Source organism: Culex quinquefasciatus, chromosome 2, assembly GCF_015732765.1.
Source record: "Culex quinquefasciatus strain JHB chromosome 2, VPISU_Cqui_1.0_pri_paternal, whole genome shotgun sequence".
In the NCBI taxonomy this organism is placed as follows: domain Eukaryota; kingdom Metazoa; phylum Arthropoda; class Insecta; order Diptera; family Culicidae; genus Culex; species Culex quinquefasciatus.
Genome location: NC_051862.1, coordinates 212,246,976 through 212,266,204, shown reverse-complemented (window position 1 = coordinate 212,266,204; position 19,229 = coordinate 212,246,976). Strand labels below are relative to the sequence as shown.

The 19,229-nt window shown below is 34.7% G+C and overlaps 1 protein-coding gene across 5 annotated transcripts in view; it reads right to left on the bottom strand.

Annotated features, from left to right (window-relative positions):
• Window positions 1-19,229, bottom strand: part of LOC6037900 (LIM domain transcription factor LMO4) — a 470,644-nt gene that overhangs the window by 420,615 nt on the left and 30,800 nt on the right. The gene's annotated exons all lie outside the window — the stretch shown is intronic.

Sequence of the window (19,229 nt, the reverse complement as noted above, 5' to 3'; positions counted from 1 at the left end):
ATATCTCATTAGTGGAAGATAAATTCTCCCGCGATCGATTCCGGTTCTGCGCGCATTCTTTTGTCTAAGTCCTTTTTTGGACCGGCCGACCGTCCGAGCTTCGAGCAGCTCTCTAGCTCCCCGGTTGGTGTCCCTCGTCCCGTGAGGACAAGTTTGGGTCGTTAACGAAAAATACTACAAAACAAAACAGGCACAAACCAGGCCCCCGATTTGCATGATAAGACCTGGGAACGTGGTTCATTAAGAGTTTCTTCCCCCTCGTTTGGATGTTCCTTAATTGATTTCCAATTAAGAAGTTGACGTAACAAAACATGCAAGCCCGGTGGAGACCTGTCACTCTCCTTCTCTGGTGCCCCTTCTGAGAGGGGGAAACTGACCGGGGTCTGATCCAGATCTCCCAGATGGAACCCCAAACTGATTCTTCTGAACGTCGTGCTGCTGTTTGTTTCTTCGGGGATTGTCTATTTTGATACATGCTTTCGGAAGCAGAAGAAAAGCCAGCGTGTTCTCCTTAGGGGTGCGACGTTCCACACACCCGAGAGTCCGACCTAGATTTTCCCTCTTTTTCCAATTTCCTCAACAAAGACATATGTGGTGGTATGTGTGTGGGGAAGAAGGCACAAAGCCGGAACAAACATTTCACACTTTTGGAAGAAGATTGAGAATGTTCATCTTCTTGGTCGTCCTGACACCTGCCGAAAAGTTCCAAGTCCCTCTCGTTCGGTCCAACTTGCTAGCTGGCGTTTAATAAATTCGAGAAGAAGAAATTTAATTTATCTGCACATCGATTGGAACGTGTTCAATTACAGTTTTGCCAAACAGGACATCACACAGACATCCAACGACGCAAAGAGAAGAGTCGAAAATAGTTTGGAAGCTCTCGGTGGTCGATGGCCAGTGGGTCAACTTCCGGTGCCGGAAGAGGGAGGGAGCGATGACACACAATTGAAGATGAGATGCGTTCCAATGTGTGTGTGTTTTCACTTTTTTTTTTGCTGTTGACTATTGGTTTTCTGTTGCGTTTGGGTGTATGTATGCCAATGTCAGGTTGGAACACGTGAATGCTTTTGTACACGTTTTGGGTTGTCCAGCTGGACAAGGAATTTTGATTGGGGAAAAGGGAGAGAGTGAAACGAATGTGTTTAAATTGCTTAAGTGAACTTGTTTAAATATTTATTTGAATTCAGAACTTCAATATTGCATAATTTCATCAAAAATCGATTCGAACTCAATACAATTGCGAAAGAAAAATAAAATCATAAAATCATAAAATCATAAAATCATAAAATCATAAAATCATAAAATCATAAAATCATAAAATCATAAAATCATAAAATCATAAAATCATAAAATCATAAAATCATAAAATCATAAAATCATAAAATCATAAAATCATAAAATCATAAAATCATAAAATCATAAAATCATAAAATCATAAAATCATAAATCATAAAATCATAAAATCATAAAATCATAAAATCATAAAATCATAAAATCATAAAATCATAAAATCATAAAATCATAAAATCATAAAATCATAAAATCATAAAATCATAAAATCATAAAATCATAAAATCATAAAATCATAAAATCATAAAATCATAAAATCATAAAATCATAAAATCATAAAATCATAAAATCATAAAATCATAAAATCATAAAATCATAAAATCATAAAATCATAAAATCATAAAATCATAAAATCATAAAATCATAAAATCATAAAATCATAAAATCATAAAATCATAAAATCATAAAATCATAAAATCATAAAATCATAAAATCATAAAATCATAAAATCATAAAATCATAAAATCATAAAATCCTTAATAATCATAAATAATAATCATAAAAAATAATCATAAATAATAAATATTAAATAGACAACGGCTTTTTGTGTAATCAAGATCAATAATTTATCTCATTAGACCCAATTACCCACACGATTGGTTCATTATCTTCACTCAATCATCAACCATCGACATGATTTACCGCGCGGGCTAGAAGCTTCAGTGTGTGGGAACATCCAGCTCCAATTCATTTCCGCAGAATCAAAGTCGTTTCCTCGACTCTCCGGAACATCTTTCGATCTTCGTTTTCATCGCCGAAGCGTTAATTATGATCAGCATATAATAAATGAATCAATGATCCAATTTTGTATCATTTGAAATGGATCATTATTGAATTATCCGGCTCGTTGCTCTGTGATGAACATCTTGGTCCAAGCCGAGCTGATGAAGTGTCGAAGTTTCCGGCTGGATGCTGGGAGGAGAAGTGAGGGGGGGGGGGCTAATTTGCGCGATAATCGAACTAACGAAATCCAATCATCTTCGCCCACCTCCCACCAATCTCTGGGCCGCAAGACCCGGCATCGATGAGAAATCATCTCTTAATCGCACACCAAATTGGAAGTTTGGATTCTTTCACGAGGTCGGCTGTGGCGTACCGGTACTCTCTCTCTCTTTCTCTCTCTCTCGATTAGTGCTATCATGATTCAAATATTTGAGCATGATAGTTCAATCGGTGCTGAATCGATCTGATTCGTCCGGGGTGATAGCAGGGTTGGAAAGATAAGACGTTCAATGGAAGACATTTCCCTTAAAAATACGTAATAGAACTCAAACCGTCAGTAGTCGGAAGGAAGAAATTTACTTCTGGTGACTTAATCAATCTACCGCAATAATGATCCAGTGCTTGCAGGGTGCAAACAAAGGAAGGAATAATCCTCTCTAATTAATTACGCGAAGGAATTCAATAAAACTTGCTCTTTCCCCTTTCGCAATTCCAGGGTGAGGCTGGCATTATCAGTTGGAACGTGTGAGTTCGAATCCCGTTCCTCCCTGCAGCACTCTATCAACGCAAAGCGTTTTCCATTATTTCCGATATCGCTTCAGTGGAACTTTATCTGGTGACATCGGTTTAATTAAATATTTAATAAATTGATAATCTACCCTCATTACTTTCTTATCGATCCCAACTCAAATTAAAAAAGCACAAAAGTGAGTTACGCAAATATTGAATCGACTGTAAATTTGACGACTCGTTATTCAACGTCAGTTTTGACAGTCAATGCCAAGCTTCGTGTCGCGAACGATATCGACAAATCTTGACGCTAGAGGACTTGACATTTCAGGTGGTGTCAACCACTTGTAGATGCACGAACATCATCGGCGTTTCCGCCACCGCCAATTGCTGACTGCCGTTGAGCACGGAAGCAAGTCGCGCGCCGGTGGCCGTGTTGACATTCAGTGATATCAATCACAAACAGAGGGTAGAGGAAGTACTTGTGCGGTATGTGGCATGTTAGTTGTTGAGAGACACGCGTTTGACTGCCGGTTTGAAAGATTGTGACTGTGATTAGGGAGTGGGGAGCTTATCAGTGCATGAAAGTAAATTTACTTTTTTGATTCTTACCCTTATTTTTCGTTATCGTTACTTAAGCAAAAGTAACTAGATTTTTTGTTTTTTTTTTTTCAGTAATCACGAATATTTGTAAATTACACCATTCTCAAAATCTTCCACTTTTTTACCAACAAAAATCTCATTTTTGTATCAGTCAAACTCTAATCAACATAATTTCTATTCTTTTAAACAGGAATCGAGGTTGAAAAAAAAGGAACCTTTTTATGATTTTATGATTTTATGATTTTATGATTTTATGATTTTATGATTTTATGATTTTATGATTTTATGATTTTATGATTTTATGATTTTATGATTTTATGATTTTATGATTTTATGATTTTATGATTTTATGATTTTATGATTTTATGATTTTATGATTTTATGATTTTATGATTTTATGATTTTATGATTTTATGATTTTATGATTTTATGATTTTATGATTTTATGATTTTATGATTTTATGATTTTATGATTTTATGATTTTATGATTTTATGATTTTATGATTTTATGATTTTATGATTTTATGATTTTATGATTTTATGATTTTATGATTTTATGATTTTATGATTTTATGATTTTATGATTTTATGATTTTATGATTTTATGATTTTATGATTTTATGATTTTATGATTTTATGATTTTATGATTTTATGATTTTATGATTTTATGATTTTATGATTTTATGATTTTATGATTTTATGATTTTATGATTTTATGATTTTATGATTTTATGATTTTATGATTTTATGATTTTATGATTTTATGATTTTATGATTTTATGATTTTATGATTTTATGATTTTATGATTTTATGATTTTATGATTTTATGATTTTATGATTTTATGATTTTATGATTTTATGATTTTATGATTTTATGATTTTATGATTTTATGATTTTATGATTTTATGATTTTATGATTTTATGATTTTATGATTTTATGATTTTATGATTTTATGATTTTATGATTTTATGATTTTATGATTTTATGATTTTATGATTTTATGATTTTATGATTTTATGATTTTATGATTTTATGATTTTATGATTTTATGATTTTATGATTTTATGATTTTATGATCTGGGTAATTCTCTACCAACTCACACGAAATCGGAAAATTTGTTGATCACGAAACCGAGGTCCGTTTTTGATATCTCGTGACGGAGGGCGGTACGACCCCTTCCATTTTTGAACATGCGAAAAAAGAGGTGTTTTTCAATAATTTGCAGCCTGAAACGGTGATGAGATAGAAATTTGGCATCAAAGGGACTTTTATGTAAAATTAGACGCCCGATTTGATGGCGTACTCAGAATTCCGAAAAAAACGTATTTTTCATCGAAAAAAACAATAAAAAAGTTTTAAAAATTCTCCCATTTTCCGTTACTCGACTGTAAAAAATTTTGGAACATGTCATTTTATGGGAAATTTAATGTACTTTTCGAATCTACATTGTCCCAGAGGGTCATTTTCATTTAGAACAAAATTTTTCATTTTAAAATTTCGTGTTTTTCTAACTTTGCAGGGTTATTTTTAGAGTGTAACAATGTTCTACAAAGTTGTAGAGCAGACAATTACAAAATTTTGATATATAGACATAGGTTTGCTTATAAACATCACGAGTTATCGCGATTTTACGAAAAAAAGTTTTGAAAAAGTTACTTTTTGCGTTTCTCTTTGTTTCGTCGTCCGTGTCTGTCGCGGGTGACCATGAACGGCCATGATCGATGACGACCAACTTTTTTAAAACTTTTTTTCGTAAAATCGTAATAACTTGTGATGTTTATAAGCAAACCCCTTATGTATCTATATCAAAATTTTTGTAATTGTCTGCTCTACAACTTTGTAGAACATTGTTACACTCTAAAAAATAACCCTGCAAAGTTAGAAAAAACATGAAATTTTAAAATGAAAAATTTTGTTCTAAATGAAAAAATGACCCTTCTGGGACAATGTAGATTCGAAAAGTACATTAAATTTCCCATAAAATGACATGTTCCAAAATTTTTACAGTCGAGTAACGGAAAATGGGAGAATTTTTAAAACTTTTTTAGTGTTTTTTTCGATGAAAAATACGTTTTTTCGGAATTCTGATTACGCCATCAAATCGGGCGTCTAATTTTACATAAAAGTCCTTTTGGCACCAAATTTCTATCTCATCACCGTTTCAGGCTGCAAATTATTGAAAAACACCTCTTTTTTCGCATGTCCAAAAATGGAAGGGGTCGTACCGCCCCTCCGTCACGAGATATCAAAAAACGGACCTCGGATTCGTGATCAGGGACAAAAGTTACCCCTTAGGACAAAGTTTCACGCAAATCGAAGAGGGGTCGGGGCAACTGCTGTGTGAGTTGGCGGAGAATTACCCATCTTGTTTCAAATTTAATGCGAAAATCCTTTAATCCCTTTTTTCTTTATGATAATGACTTCACACGTCGTCGCTCCCAGCAGCGCCTGCCGGTCTTTGATAGCACCACGTACACACAAATGGTGGTGGCAGCTCCCGGATCATCCGAGGCCCGGTGACAAGTGGTGCCACCACCGCTACGCCACGAGGACCACCCGGGAGCCGGGGGGATCCCGGGCGAGAAATTTCACATAATTACTGTCATTAAAATAAAAATTATTCCCCACGCTCTCGTTTTTTTTTTTTTTTTAATTTTCACAAAAAGCTTTATGAGAATGTCGATGTATGTGTTTGTGTGTGAGGATTCCCCCAAAACTGACCTCGGTATGGTGGTTTATTGGGGTCTCTGGCTGAAACCTCACGTGAGGGGGGATAAGGGGACATAATGTTGTGTTTACTGGTTGGTCGTGATGACGTTAAGGTTTTTTTTGTTTCAACTTCTGTTGTTCGCGGTAATTTTTGCACACATATTTGGTTTTGATATCGAGGTGTGAATTCATAATATGCATAAAGATTTATGAGATTTTTATTGGTTTCAATTTAAATTTAAAATGGGTTTTTCCTTCACTTATTTTAAACTGTTTGACATCAACTAAAAAAACGATTCATTTTTTTTTTCAACCAAAACCTTTGTTCAATCCAAAGTCGAAGCACCTTGTTCGGAAGCCCCACGCGGTCACGCTACACTTCGCACGTACTTATTTAAATGAGGAGGTCTCACACCGTACTCTGCCCACGACCCACACTTACCAAGTTTTGCTCTGTGGAGAACCACATCGAAACCGGTAATTATATTTTGGGGCCTGTTGCTTTGGCATGAAGAATGAGGAGTAGTTCACTGCAAATTTTCAATTCTGAAGTTCAGATTTCAATCATTTTCGATTTGCTTTTTGAATGGATTAAAGTTTTAGGAAATACAATTTGCAAATTTACAGAGAATTTTATAAGGCTGCCAGGGTCAATCTCCCAGAAGACAACTGGAGTTGTTGAGGGCTTCCAAATGACGCACAAGTGTGTCATTTTAAAGAACCACCCAAAAAATCCAAAACTATTAATCGACCCAAATTCGGGAAAAATAGATTCAACGACTGTGTGTACATGAAACAGCTAATTACTACGCTAACCAGCCGCAAATATTAATTAAATTAATTACGTATTTATCAACGCAAAAAACAGGGTCGCCACTTGAATTTCGAATTATTTTGGAGTGGTTCGTGTAGATTTCGAATCAGGAAATGGTACCACTTTAACCTTCAAAAGATTTATGGATTTTTTAACAATTTGTTCAACAAATTTAAAAAAATAAAAATTAAAAAATACGTAATCGATAGAAGAATCAACTGCATGACATGATTTATTAAAATTAAGCCAAAAATTACAAAGTAAGAAATTTGTAGTTAAGGGTTAAGGGCAGCCCCCCAAGATAACGAAGCGAGGATCCCCATTTCAGCGGACCCAAACTGCAGTCCCGCGGGCGCTCAAGACCTGCCGGGCGCCGGGGAAGATCAGCCCGGACCGATTGTCAGGTGAATGGCGTCGGCTCAGCTCGACCAGGCCGTTATTTATGCCCGGAATATGCAAAGCACTGCGACGGGCTGCGCCGCCAACAACAGACTTGGCTGCTGCTGCTTGGGGGAGTGTGAAGATTTTATCTAAGCAAGTGCAGCTTTCAGTTAATGGGTCTGTGTTTTTGAGCTCGTCGTTTTTTTTTTTTCGTGCTTCCCTCCTCTTTCAAAGTAGCTCGTCGCGAGACCGTGGCGCGATAGTTCTACACCGTTTAATGTAATTTCGAAGTAAGTTTTGCCTCCCGAGGGGAACCTTCGCACGTCGTTTAGATAAGTTATAGGTCAAGGAGATACGGTTGGCGGCCGATGCTATTTATTGGGTTGAGGAGAGAGAGCTTGAGTTAATTTTTCTGCTCAACAATGGTGTGCAGCTTTAATTTGCATGGGTTGCAATAGGAGTTACTTATATTTCAACGGTGGTAATTATTTAGATTAAAATAACAAAACATAAATTTTACAGCCTTGTTCTTGCTCAGCAGTTTCCCAACACTTAAAACAAAAATTAATCCATCAAGCGCTGCATCCCGGCCATCTCTCAGTCACATTTTCAAATCTGACACGCGAACATTTCCTAAGCCGCTGCCGCCACCCTAATGGAGACCACTTCCAACCGAAATCAAAACACGCTTCTGCCAAGATAGCCATAACACATTAGCGCTCTCGTTAAGTCGCCTCTGCCTTCGTATGTAAGTCCTCTGCTTAATCCACCCCACTCTCCGGTCTCGATCTCTGGTTTGGAAACATTCATCAACATCTTAATTTGCTTCGATGTAGGTTTGCCTCTTTGGTCCCTCTCATTCCCGCACAGTGGAATCTCTCGAAAATCAACGATTTCCAAGTCATGTACGAGCGACTGACCTCGCAAATGACGTCCACGCCGCGACCACGACCAGCTCATCCTAAGCCACTTGAGATGGCGTCGGCTGCCGGTCGGATTCCCCAGTCGGATGATTTGAAGTGGCCGGATTGGCTACTCTTGAGAGTATCGTAGAGAAGCTCCCCCGCAATGCCTCTTCCATGTTTGCTGGTAGGGATTAACGTGGATTACGTATTTAATTTAATGAAAAAATACTCAAATGTTTCATAAAACTTAAGAAAATTAACGCTTAAAAAAATATTGCGAATTTATGAATTCTTTTCGCCCCTCCGTCACAAGAAACTGAAAAATGGACCTCAGATTCGTGATCAGGGACCATAATTACTAATTAGGACAAAGTTCACGTAAATCGAAGAGGGGTCGGGCAAAACTGCGTGCGTTGGTAGAGAATGACCCATATGTTCTACGGGACCAAAAAGGTTATTTTTCAACTAAGCAAAGCACGAACAAAAATATTTTCACAGAAGTATCAATTTGTGTAATTTTCAAAAGAATTGATAATGTACATTTTATTAAATCTTAAATCATTTTGCTTTTAGCTTCTTTTTTGTCGTCTAGTTTATGTCGCCATTTCCTTCAAAAAAAATCAGAGGACAAAAATTTTTTTTTTTTCGAAAAAAATATCCGAGTGAATTTGCTTTTAATTCGAAGCAATTTAAATGCATTTTTTTGCGTTGATTATTATTTTCAGTATGATTGAACCAGTTTTTTCCCATAATTGTGAAAACTCCTTGTACACGAAAGCTTTTTTTCGAAAAAAAGGATTTTTCCCAGCAAATGTTACGTTTATACCAAAATCTCGGATTGAAAAAACGCAGTACATATGTGCAATGCATATTACAAATAAAAATCGTTGAAATGTTGATTTAATGGATTGTAATTGCAATTTTATATTTTTTTGCACATTGAACTCATTTGTAAACAGTTTGATTATCACCAAATTTTCGAGAAAAAAATTTGTCACGACATCTTTGAAGGAGAGAATTAAAATAAATATTGAAAGCTATATAAAGTTTACGGAAGAAAGTTGTTTTTGTTATGGGTTTTTTTCGAAAATATGAACTTGCTTAATATTTTATTTTACTAAGCTTTGTGAATTCTAACTGTTTGCCGGAACACAAAATATATTTTTTTTTTCAAATTTTGTGTTATTACAAATTTAAAAACGCAAAGATAACATGAATAAATTTTTGAACTGTAAAATAGACAAAAAAAATAAAAATATACTGTAAATAAAATTAAAAACTATGAAATTGGAAAACACACTTCAATGGATCAACTAAAACAAAATTTGCCTTCCTCACCTTACTGAGGAAAGGCTATAAAATCACTCGAAAAATGAACTTCTTTAGACCCACCTTCACGTATACCTATCGACTCAGAATCAAATTCTGAGCAAATGTCTGTGCGTGTGTATGTCTGTAAGACCGTGCACCGAAAAATATGCACTCGATTATCTCCAGACTGGCTGAACCGATTTGGTTCTGGTCTCATTCGATCCGTTTTGGGATCCCACAAGACCCTAGTTAATATTATGAAGTTTTGATAAGTACTTCAAAAGTTATGCTAAAAAAACGATTCAGGCTAAAGTTTGAAAGATTGTAAAAAGGGTGGTTTTTGTAAGCAAACCCGTCTGATCATACATTTTTAGAAAGGTATTTGAAAGACCTTTCTAGTGAGCCCAGAACATTGAAGATTTGATAACCCTATCAAAAGTTATGAGAACTTTAGAGTCATTTGTACACATTTTAGAGGCCGGATCTCAAATATGATGAAGAAAAAGTTGTCCGGATCTATCATGTGACCCATCGTTGGATAGGTAATCAAAAGACCTTTCTAACAAGCCCAAAAGGTTGAAGATCTGATAACCCTATCAAAAGTTATGAGCACTTTAGTGTCATTTGTACACATTTTAGAGGCCGGATCTCAAATATGTTGATGAAAAAGTTGTCCGGATCTATCATGTGACCCATCGTTGTATAGGTAATCAAAAGACCTTTCTAACAAGCCCAAAAGGTTGAAGATCTGATAACCCTATCAAAAGTTATGAGCACTTTAGTGTCATTTGTACACATTTTAGAGTCCGGATCTCAAATATGCTGATGAAAAAGTTATCCGGATCTATCATGCGACCCATCGTTGAATAGGTAATCAAAAGACCTTTCCAACAAGCCCAAAAGATTGAAGATCTGATAACCCTATCAAAAGTTATGAGCACCTAAGTGTCATTTGTACACATTTTAGAGGCCGGATCTCAAATATGTTGATGAAAAAGTTGTCTGGATCTATCATGCGACCCATCGTTGAATAGGTAATCAAAACACCTTTCCAACAAGCCCAAAAGATTGAAGATCTGATAACCCTATCAAAAGTTATGAGCACCTAAGTGTCATTTGTACACATTTTTAAGAGGCCGGATCTCAAATATTTTGATGAAAATTTGTCCGGGTCTATCCGGAGATTTGGCTCCCGGGATTTTGTTGATTTGAAACTACCGGAAAAAATGAACAGATATATTTTTTTTACTGCCTTAAGGCTTACAAAACTTTAAGGTAATATAACTATTGAATGTGAACAATTTTCATGAAACAGTCCCGTAGGTGTTGTTCTAATAATACGTCCAATGATTTTTGGGATTATAGACCCCATACTCCATGTAGATATGTTGTAAGAAGTAAAATTTAGATCAAATTTGTAGGTTTGACATTCTTACTACAGAAACAAATATGTACATACTTGTGAGGAAGGCACCAACCACCATCGGTGGATTAAGTAACGTTTTTTTTTAATTGTGGTCCAAAAAGCACAAAACCACAATGCCATTTTATTAATTGACTTTTCAAGTAACTTTTTAGAATTTCGCTAAAAAACGAGATTTTTAATTTTACATTTTTGTTTGGAATGTATTTCCATCCATTGTCAAAATAAGCATTATGAGTAATCCCAATATGTCTTAAAAAATTCACACAATTTTGCTGGCTTGTCAAACAAAAAGATTTTCTGATCGATCTGGTGTCTTTGGCAAAATTTAAGGTTATGATTATGAAACAAAGTTCAATTTCCTAAAAACATATTTTTGCCTTTTTCTTATAAAGCATTAGCATTAGCATTAGCATTAGCATTAGCAATAAAGGTCGCACAATTCCGGATGGCTGCACAACGCTTATCTTGCTGTTTAACTGTAATTAAACGTATGATAGCACTAGACTCTCATCTGGTTACAATATTCCAACACGGGAGATACCATGTTTTCCTCTTTAGATGAGCGTGTAATACTATCCAGTAAGATAAGGGCTCCTGGCCGGTACCTTGCTAACCTCGGGGATTGGAAGGTATGTTAGTAAACATCTATCTAGAATGCGCAGAGATCTCTACGTCACCTAGTGGTATAGATGTTTGTAGGGAGGTTTTGGACTCAATGTTAGTAAATTGAACGTTTGTTTTTTAACACCGCCACCACCACCACCACCAAAACCATACCATCACCACAAAAAGTCATGCTAGATTTAAATACAAATACATTACAAAACGAACACAACAATAAAACCATCTTCCTGGCCCTGCTGCCCACACGATACTAACGCGCAATAATATTAATAACCACAATGACCCCCCACTGCATGCACGACTTGAACATGAACACGAACATAGCACAAAGAGAACACCACAAAAATCCACCTTCCTATCACCACTGCTTGCACGATACTAACGCGCAATAATATCAATTACCACAATGACCCCCACTGCATGCATGATTCGAACATGAACACGAACATAGCACAAAGAGAACACCACAAAAATCTATCTTCCCATCACCACTGCACAGTGTTCGGAATGGCAAAATTAAGTGGAATAAATTGATAACTCCTTTATTTGACGTCCTAGCCAAATGGTGTCTTGGGAAGAGTTGTTGTACTTGATAAGGGCTATCTTTTGAAGTTATTGACTTACAGGGTGACGACCTTCCAGGGTGTCAACCAAAAACTAACTTTGTTGGACGACGTTGTAGGGCTTTGGTGTCTTCGGCAAAGTTGTAGAAGAGAAAATTTCATGAAAGTTGGTCGAAGGCGTCAAATTTGTAGCTCTCAATCTACTCGAGATATACGCCATTTTTGCAAAAATGGTCCAAAAAAGCACTTTTTTGGTGATAACTCAAAATGTTAGCATTTTAGCGGCCTACTATGTTCTGAAGAGTTGTTTATGACATTAAATTACACATCTTTGCCGAAGACAGCAAAATATTTTGAGCCTTTATTGAGGAGTTATAACCATTTTTAAGTGATTTTGAGCCTATTTTCAAGTTGCTATGTTTTCAAAATGGCGCATTTTGGCGCAAATCCGAACAATGCACCTGAAAGAACACACTTTCAACTACATTTCCTGAAAATATCTCCGTGTCTATCCGTGTCTATTTTTAGATATCTCGATTTGAATTTGACGGTTTTAAATCAATTTATTTATAAATGTTATTCGAAATCATGTTGAATACTAGTTGAAAATCGGTGAATTGAAGGGTAAATTGATCGAGTTTTATGGAAAATACTTTGTCTATGAAATAATATGACAACCTTTCTAAAGTGACCAAATATAAAAGGAAATACCGTAAACCGGGGTGACTTTGATAGGATTTCAATTTGTTTTTAGCATATTTTCCAACAGGTAAGGTTTTTCTCAAGATTATTATTTTTAAAACATGTACTGGGGTAGACTACACAAAGTCCATGCACTATTTCGGAATAAAAGTTTTTTCAATAATGTTTAAAAAAATAGTTACGTTAAAAATTCTTAGTTTTAATTCCGGGGTGACTTTGATAGTCATAGTTTTTCTTGTTAAAATCATATTTAAGATGTTCAAACTATATTTGTATCCTAGATGTACCATCACAAAAGTAGCTGATATAGTTTTTAAGAAAAAAAAACAATGTTTATATTTTGTAAACTAAGTGTATAAGCTTTTAAGCAAAATACATATAAATTTAAGGTAAAATTGCTAAAAAGTCGAAATTTCGCCTAAAATTTATTAAAACTGGTTTTGTTTATAAAATTATCGATTTATTTTGCATTTTTTACAGAATTTGAAGCACGAATCACAAGTTTTCACATTTTAGATGAAATTTATTTAACTGAAATTGCTTATAAATTTGGAGATTTTTTTTAAATGGTGTTTCAAAAACAGATATTATTTATTATTTACAAATTTATTTAACCTTCTCCTAGTGGAAAATTGTCCAAAGAATCCGAAAATGCATTTCGTTTTCCGATCAAAAATCATGTTCATTGAGAAAATCATGACACTTTGAGAAGTTTAAAATAATGACTTTCATCAACATTTTCTTAACTATAGTTAACTAACTATTTAAACTTGTTAAAATTTTATGAAAAGTTCTTCTTGAGATACTTTGAACACTTCTCTACCACGGTCAGTATGTTTCTAAACCATTCCTTACGTATTTTAATTGTACTCTTCATTTTGCGGAAAAATCGCAAACCTATCAAAGTCACCCCGGCTATCAAAGTCACCCCGTTTTACGGTACTTAATTTTAAATACGAACAATTATTTAAAATTTTAATTTACATTATTTTTGGGCTAAACATGTTTTTATTCATAATTTTAGAATGTGTGTCATAATTTTAAGCATAAACAATGTTTTTTCCATAAAATCGATCAATTTACCGATTATTACCACGTTTTCAATAAGATTCCGCTTAAAAATATAAATAAATTGATTAAAAACCGTCAAATTCAAATCGAGATATCTAAAAATAGACACGGATAGACACGGAGATATTTTCAGGAAATGAAGTTGAAAGTGTGTACTTTCAGGTGCATTGTTCGGATTTGCGCCAAAATGCGCCATTTTGAAAACATAGCAACTTGAAAATAGGCTCAAAATCACTTAAAAATGGTTATAACTCCTCAATAAAGGCTCAAAATATTTTGCTGTCTTCGGCAAAGATGTGTAATTTAATGTCATAAACAACTCTTCCGAACATAGTAGGCCGCTAAAATGCTAACGTTTTGAGTTATCACCAAAAAAGTGCTTTTTTGGACCATTTTTGCAAAAATGGCGTATATCTCAATAGATCAAGAGCTACAAATTTGACGCCTTCGACAAACTTTCATGAAATTTTCTCCTCTACAACTTTGCCGAAGACACCAAAGCCCTACAACGTCGTCCAACAAAGTTAGTTTTTGGTTGACACCTTGGAAGGTCGTCACCCTGTATGTCAATAACTTCAAAAGATAGCCCTTATCAAGTACAACAACTCTTCCGAAGACACCATTTGGCTAGGACGTCAAATAAAGGAGTTATCAATTTATTCCACTTAATTTTGCCATTCCGAACACTGTGCACTGCTTGCACGATACTGACGCGCAATAATATCAATTACCACAATGACCCCGTCAGTACTTTTGCCTTTTTCTTATAAAGAATTAAAAAATGTTCTTAAAAAGGCATCGTTTGCTCTAGAGTTTTGGATGGTGTACATTGTGATACCGGAGGAATGATATTTTTAAAATATTATTTTTGGACATCAACCTTAGCTGAAAAATGAATTTGCAATGAAAAATGACTTTCCATTTTTAAATTTTTTTTTATTTTTTTTAATGAACCCCGTTTTAAGGTTAAATATTTCGAAACAAGATTGGTTTTTGCAATTCAAAAATACTTTATGAAGGAAAGGTTCTCCTGAAAAAAATATTATTTGTCTTTCAACTTACCAACAAATTATTAAATGTCTTTCAACTTTCATATTTTGACTTTGTAAAAAAGAAAGCTGGTTGCTAAGGCCCATGATTATGAAGCTTAAATTTCGCGAAAAATTAGTTTTTCTCAGTGTCATTTTATAAGCTCTCAATTTTCAATTCAGGATATTTTGGGAACTATTCGTTCGATTTTTAATGTTACATAATTAATCTTTTTTGAAATTTCTTTCTTTTTGCTATTTAAAATAATTTCGTATTTTTAATCAAGAGTAACCTTATAACACGGCTTAAAACCAGTATTTGTGATATTTTGAGATGTTTGGCTTGAATTTTCAATTCAAAATAAAATATGCAGGAAATTTCAATCAAACTTCAAAATTTCGTAAATTTTACAGTGACAATTAAGGTGTATATTTTTGCTGAGCATTTTAATAGCGGCTACCTCTACTTTTGATTTTATTTGCAGAACAAATAAAATTTTTTTAAAAGCTTATTTTCTTCCTGTTTCTTAAAGTATGTATGCCAAAGATTTCTAAGTAACTTTATACTATTTCAGTAGTTATATCTGAATGTACCCTGAAATTAAGGAAAATAGACCAAACAACATTTAAAACGACATTTTTCTAAATAAATTCTTTTGAAATTCTATAAGACAGTAACATGTTTTCAAAACTATCATAGATTAATAATTGACGTGATTGACGTGTTACGTTTTCGATGGACGACCCACTAACCCGTACTTTGCTAGTGGTTTTCAGTGATAGTGTCAAGCCGAGACACGCTACCACACACCGGCTGACCAACCGATCAAGAGAGGTAAAAGACGAAGAAGATCTGTTTATTTTTAAGGTTGTTTTAAGAGATTATTTATGTATGATTTATGCTTTCGCCTTTATCATCCTCTCGAGCTAGACGAAGCGTTACGGGACCGAGTGAGAAAGCGTTTCGAAATTGATTTATTCCTAGTGGTGTCAGTTGTTGTGTTTTCGTTTTGGCGTGTACGAATGGCCACTCGGCTTTCATGGGGGAGTCGACTGCTGTCAAGCGGTAGCAGATTCTGGCTCAAGTAGCTAGGACAGAGTTGGATTTGGGTTGATTCTTACCAGTTCTAATTTAGTTTGACGTGAAAGCTAACAAACAATGAAAATTTTATTTGAATTTAAATTTAAATGTATAACAAATAAGTTCGAATGGCATCTCTGGTTCCAAAAAAGCAAACAGGCGTAGCAGAATCGTCAGCGTTGAAACTGTATCGAAAAGTATCATTTTGAACCGTGGCTTGATTTATGCCCGCCAAGACATCGCAAGCTATTAATTTAATTTTAAGAGACAGACAGCCAGCAGCAGCAGCAGCGAGAGGAGTGTTTTGCCGAAAAACTATAAGCCAGCAACGTCGGCGCCGCTCCCAGTTGGAAGCTAAGGGACTGAAATTTCAAACCGCGGGGAAGTTTCGTCACAGTCAGCTTCCGTTTTTAACGTTGTTTGAATATTTAAAGTTTTTTTTTTTCAAATTGCTTCTAAGCGTAATCCACATGATTCAATGTTAGTCATTTCCGATTATATCAATTTATTGATCGGATTCAATGATCTAATTTAATCCTACTTGAAACATGCCCTTATAAGTTCATCCGCACTTTATCGTTGGATGACTGTCCCGAGACCTCACGTAATCGTTAAATTTCTCACTCCGACTTGCCAGCCCTGTCCAAGAAATTGACGACGACGACGACCAACCGGAAGATGATTAATGAACGCAGCTGACTTTAGCCAATATCTATTATTATCGTTCTGCATCATCATTAATTAAATCGAGTTCATGAAAAGCCTCGAATTTCGAGAAACCTGGCAATTTTCCACCCGTCGAAACGGACCGGCACGCAACTTCTCCACGACCGGTACGGGTCAGCACTGACCTCAATCCCCGGACCACGTCGCCAGCGTCGGACCAGAGCGGAACAGAAATTTGATTAGCTTCACGACTAATCAACGTCAGAATCGATTTTGATTAATTACTGTCAATGCCAGGTGAGGCGAAGAAATTAAGCTTAAAGTTAATTTTCGGACCCCGCACCGTCCGTCGTCGTCGTCGTTGTGCTCTGGAATTGAACTGGACCTTAAGAAAAGTGCGAGGTCCGACACTGCTGAGAAGTTTGGGGAGGTTCTTTTGGACTGTTTTTTGTGTGTTTTACTTTTTGGCTGCGAAAGAAATACCGATTTCAGGGACCGGTTTGTTTTTTTAACGATGCTGGTCGTGCTTTGAGGTTCAACGTTGGAATATGGGCTGGGTAACCAGCAGAAGCAACAGGTTAAATTTGAAAAGTGATTAAAATGTTATTCGGCTAAACGTAACTTTTCATTAGCAATTTAGATAAATGAAGAGATAGGAGCTGTGAAACGTAATTTTCAGGAATTATCCCTGGACTGCATGGAACTGGACCTTTGGAAAAATAAGTAATTTTATACGTAATTCTCCGCCAACTCATACGAAATAGGAAAAGTTGCCCCCACTCTTCTTCAATTTGCGTAAAACTTAGTCCTATAGGTTTTTTTTTTATTTTGATGATTTTGAGATTTTTAAAACACAATCACACCGTCTTGCAGACTGAATATTAATGTTAAACAGGACGAACATTGAAAGCTCCAGGAGGTTAAGGCAGGAATTGAGTTTTGAGGCTGTCTATAGTAAAGTGCTAAGCAAATTTTCGAAAACGGATCATAAGAGATTTTCTGATCGATTTGGTGTCTTCGCCAAAGCTGTAGTTTATAATTTGAACAAGGAAAATATTGCCATTTGTATTGCCAATAAATAAAAAAATCGACTTTAACAAATTTACACAGTAATAAAAATCATGATAATATTACATCTGCACGGTTAAAAATCCTGTTAGCTAATCCAGTAAATCTATGTTGTTTAATTTGTATATATTATAATGTTTCCAAAATCGCCAACATTTGTTTCGATTTAGGAAACAATAACAGCGTTATCGAAAAAATGATAAAGATTCAGGAAAAAATTCCAATGTTTGCAAATATAACAACATAGAGTTACTGCATAAGCTAACAGGATTTATATCCGTGAGGGAATGAGTACATCTTTTATGTCAGAAAAAAAGTGTGATTTTTCTTCTAAAAATGTGAAAACAACCAATGTTGCATTGTATGTAGCATTAAAATGCAATATTGATAGTTTTCACATTTTTAGAGGGAAAATCACACTTTTTTCGGTCTAAATTGAGGTGATATTACATGATAAAAGAGGTTATTTTAAAGTTTCCAATTTAAAATATTCCAAATTTACACAATTTTTAGTGTGCACCCCCTTCATTTTTTTCAATTTGTTTTAGTAGACAAACAGTGCTTACTTCTGAAGGTTTGACGGATTTTTTTGACAGATTATGAATTTTCGCTTACGTAGGGTAGGATTTTTTTGAGAGTATCGAAAATTCTTCTGTAAAAAATAAATCAAATCATTTTTGTCAATGTAAATTGAAATAGAAATAAAAAAAATCGTTGCGAATATTTGATACCGTCATCAGGAGTGACATTGAGTCTGGCGGGTGAGATTGGGACATAAATTTCTGTATTTTAGTAAGAACCAATCTCACCCCAGACCCAATGGTATCCCTGATGACGGTAACAAATAACCATTTTTTATTTAAAACTATTTTCAGGCTCATTATTATTTTTTTTTGATAGTCTCGACATTTTTTATCAGGTTCTATAAAAATACAAAATCAATTCAAAATTCAAGAAATGGTCTCCATCTTTTAAGAAAAGCTAATAAAATTCTCTGCAATGTTATGTTTTGGTTATTAATGAACCGACCTTTCGTTGCTGAGATATTAAAATTAAAAAAAAAAACATTTCTAAGAGCTATCCATTCGACCCTCAGTTTTCAATCGAAGATATCTTCGAAACTTGTACTTATAATGTTCATACGTGAAACCCGCTTAAAATTTTCCCATCTTAAAAAAATACATTAACAGATTTTCAAAACAAAAACTTACATTACAAATGGGCCAAAAAATCATTAAAAATATTTAAATTTTCGAATGGTTTAGAAAATTTCACACTTTTTTACATTTAAACCTCGATCAGAAAATTCCAAGTTAACTCTTTGCAAGGACATGTCTCAGCAACTAAAGGTCGGATCAGCATTATTATAAAAATGGTAAAGAATTTTCTTAATTTTTCAAATATATCCTTCCAGAGATGGGCAAGGATGGACACTAAATAAAAAAAATACATAGATAATTTTTTTCTGA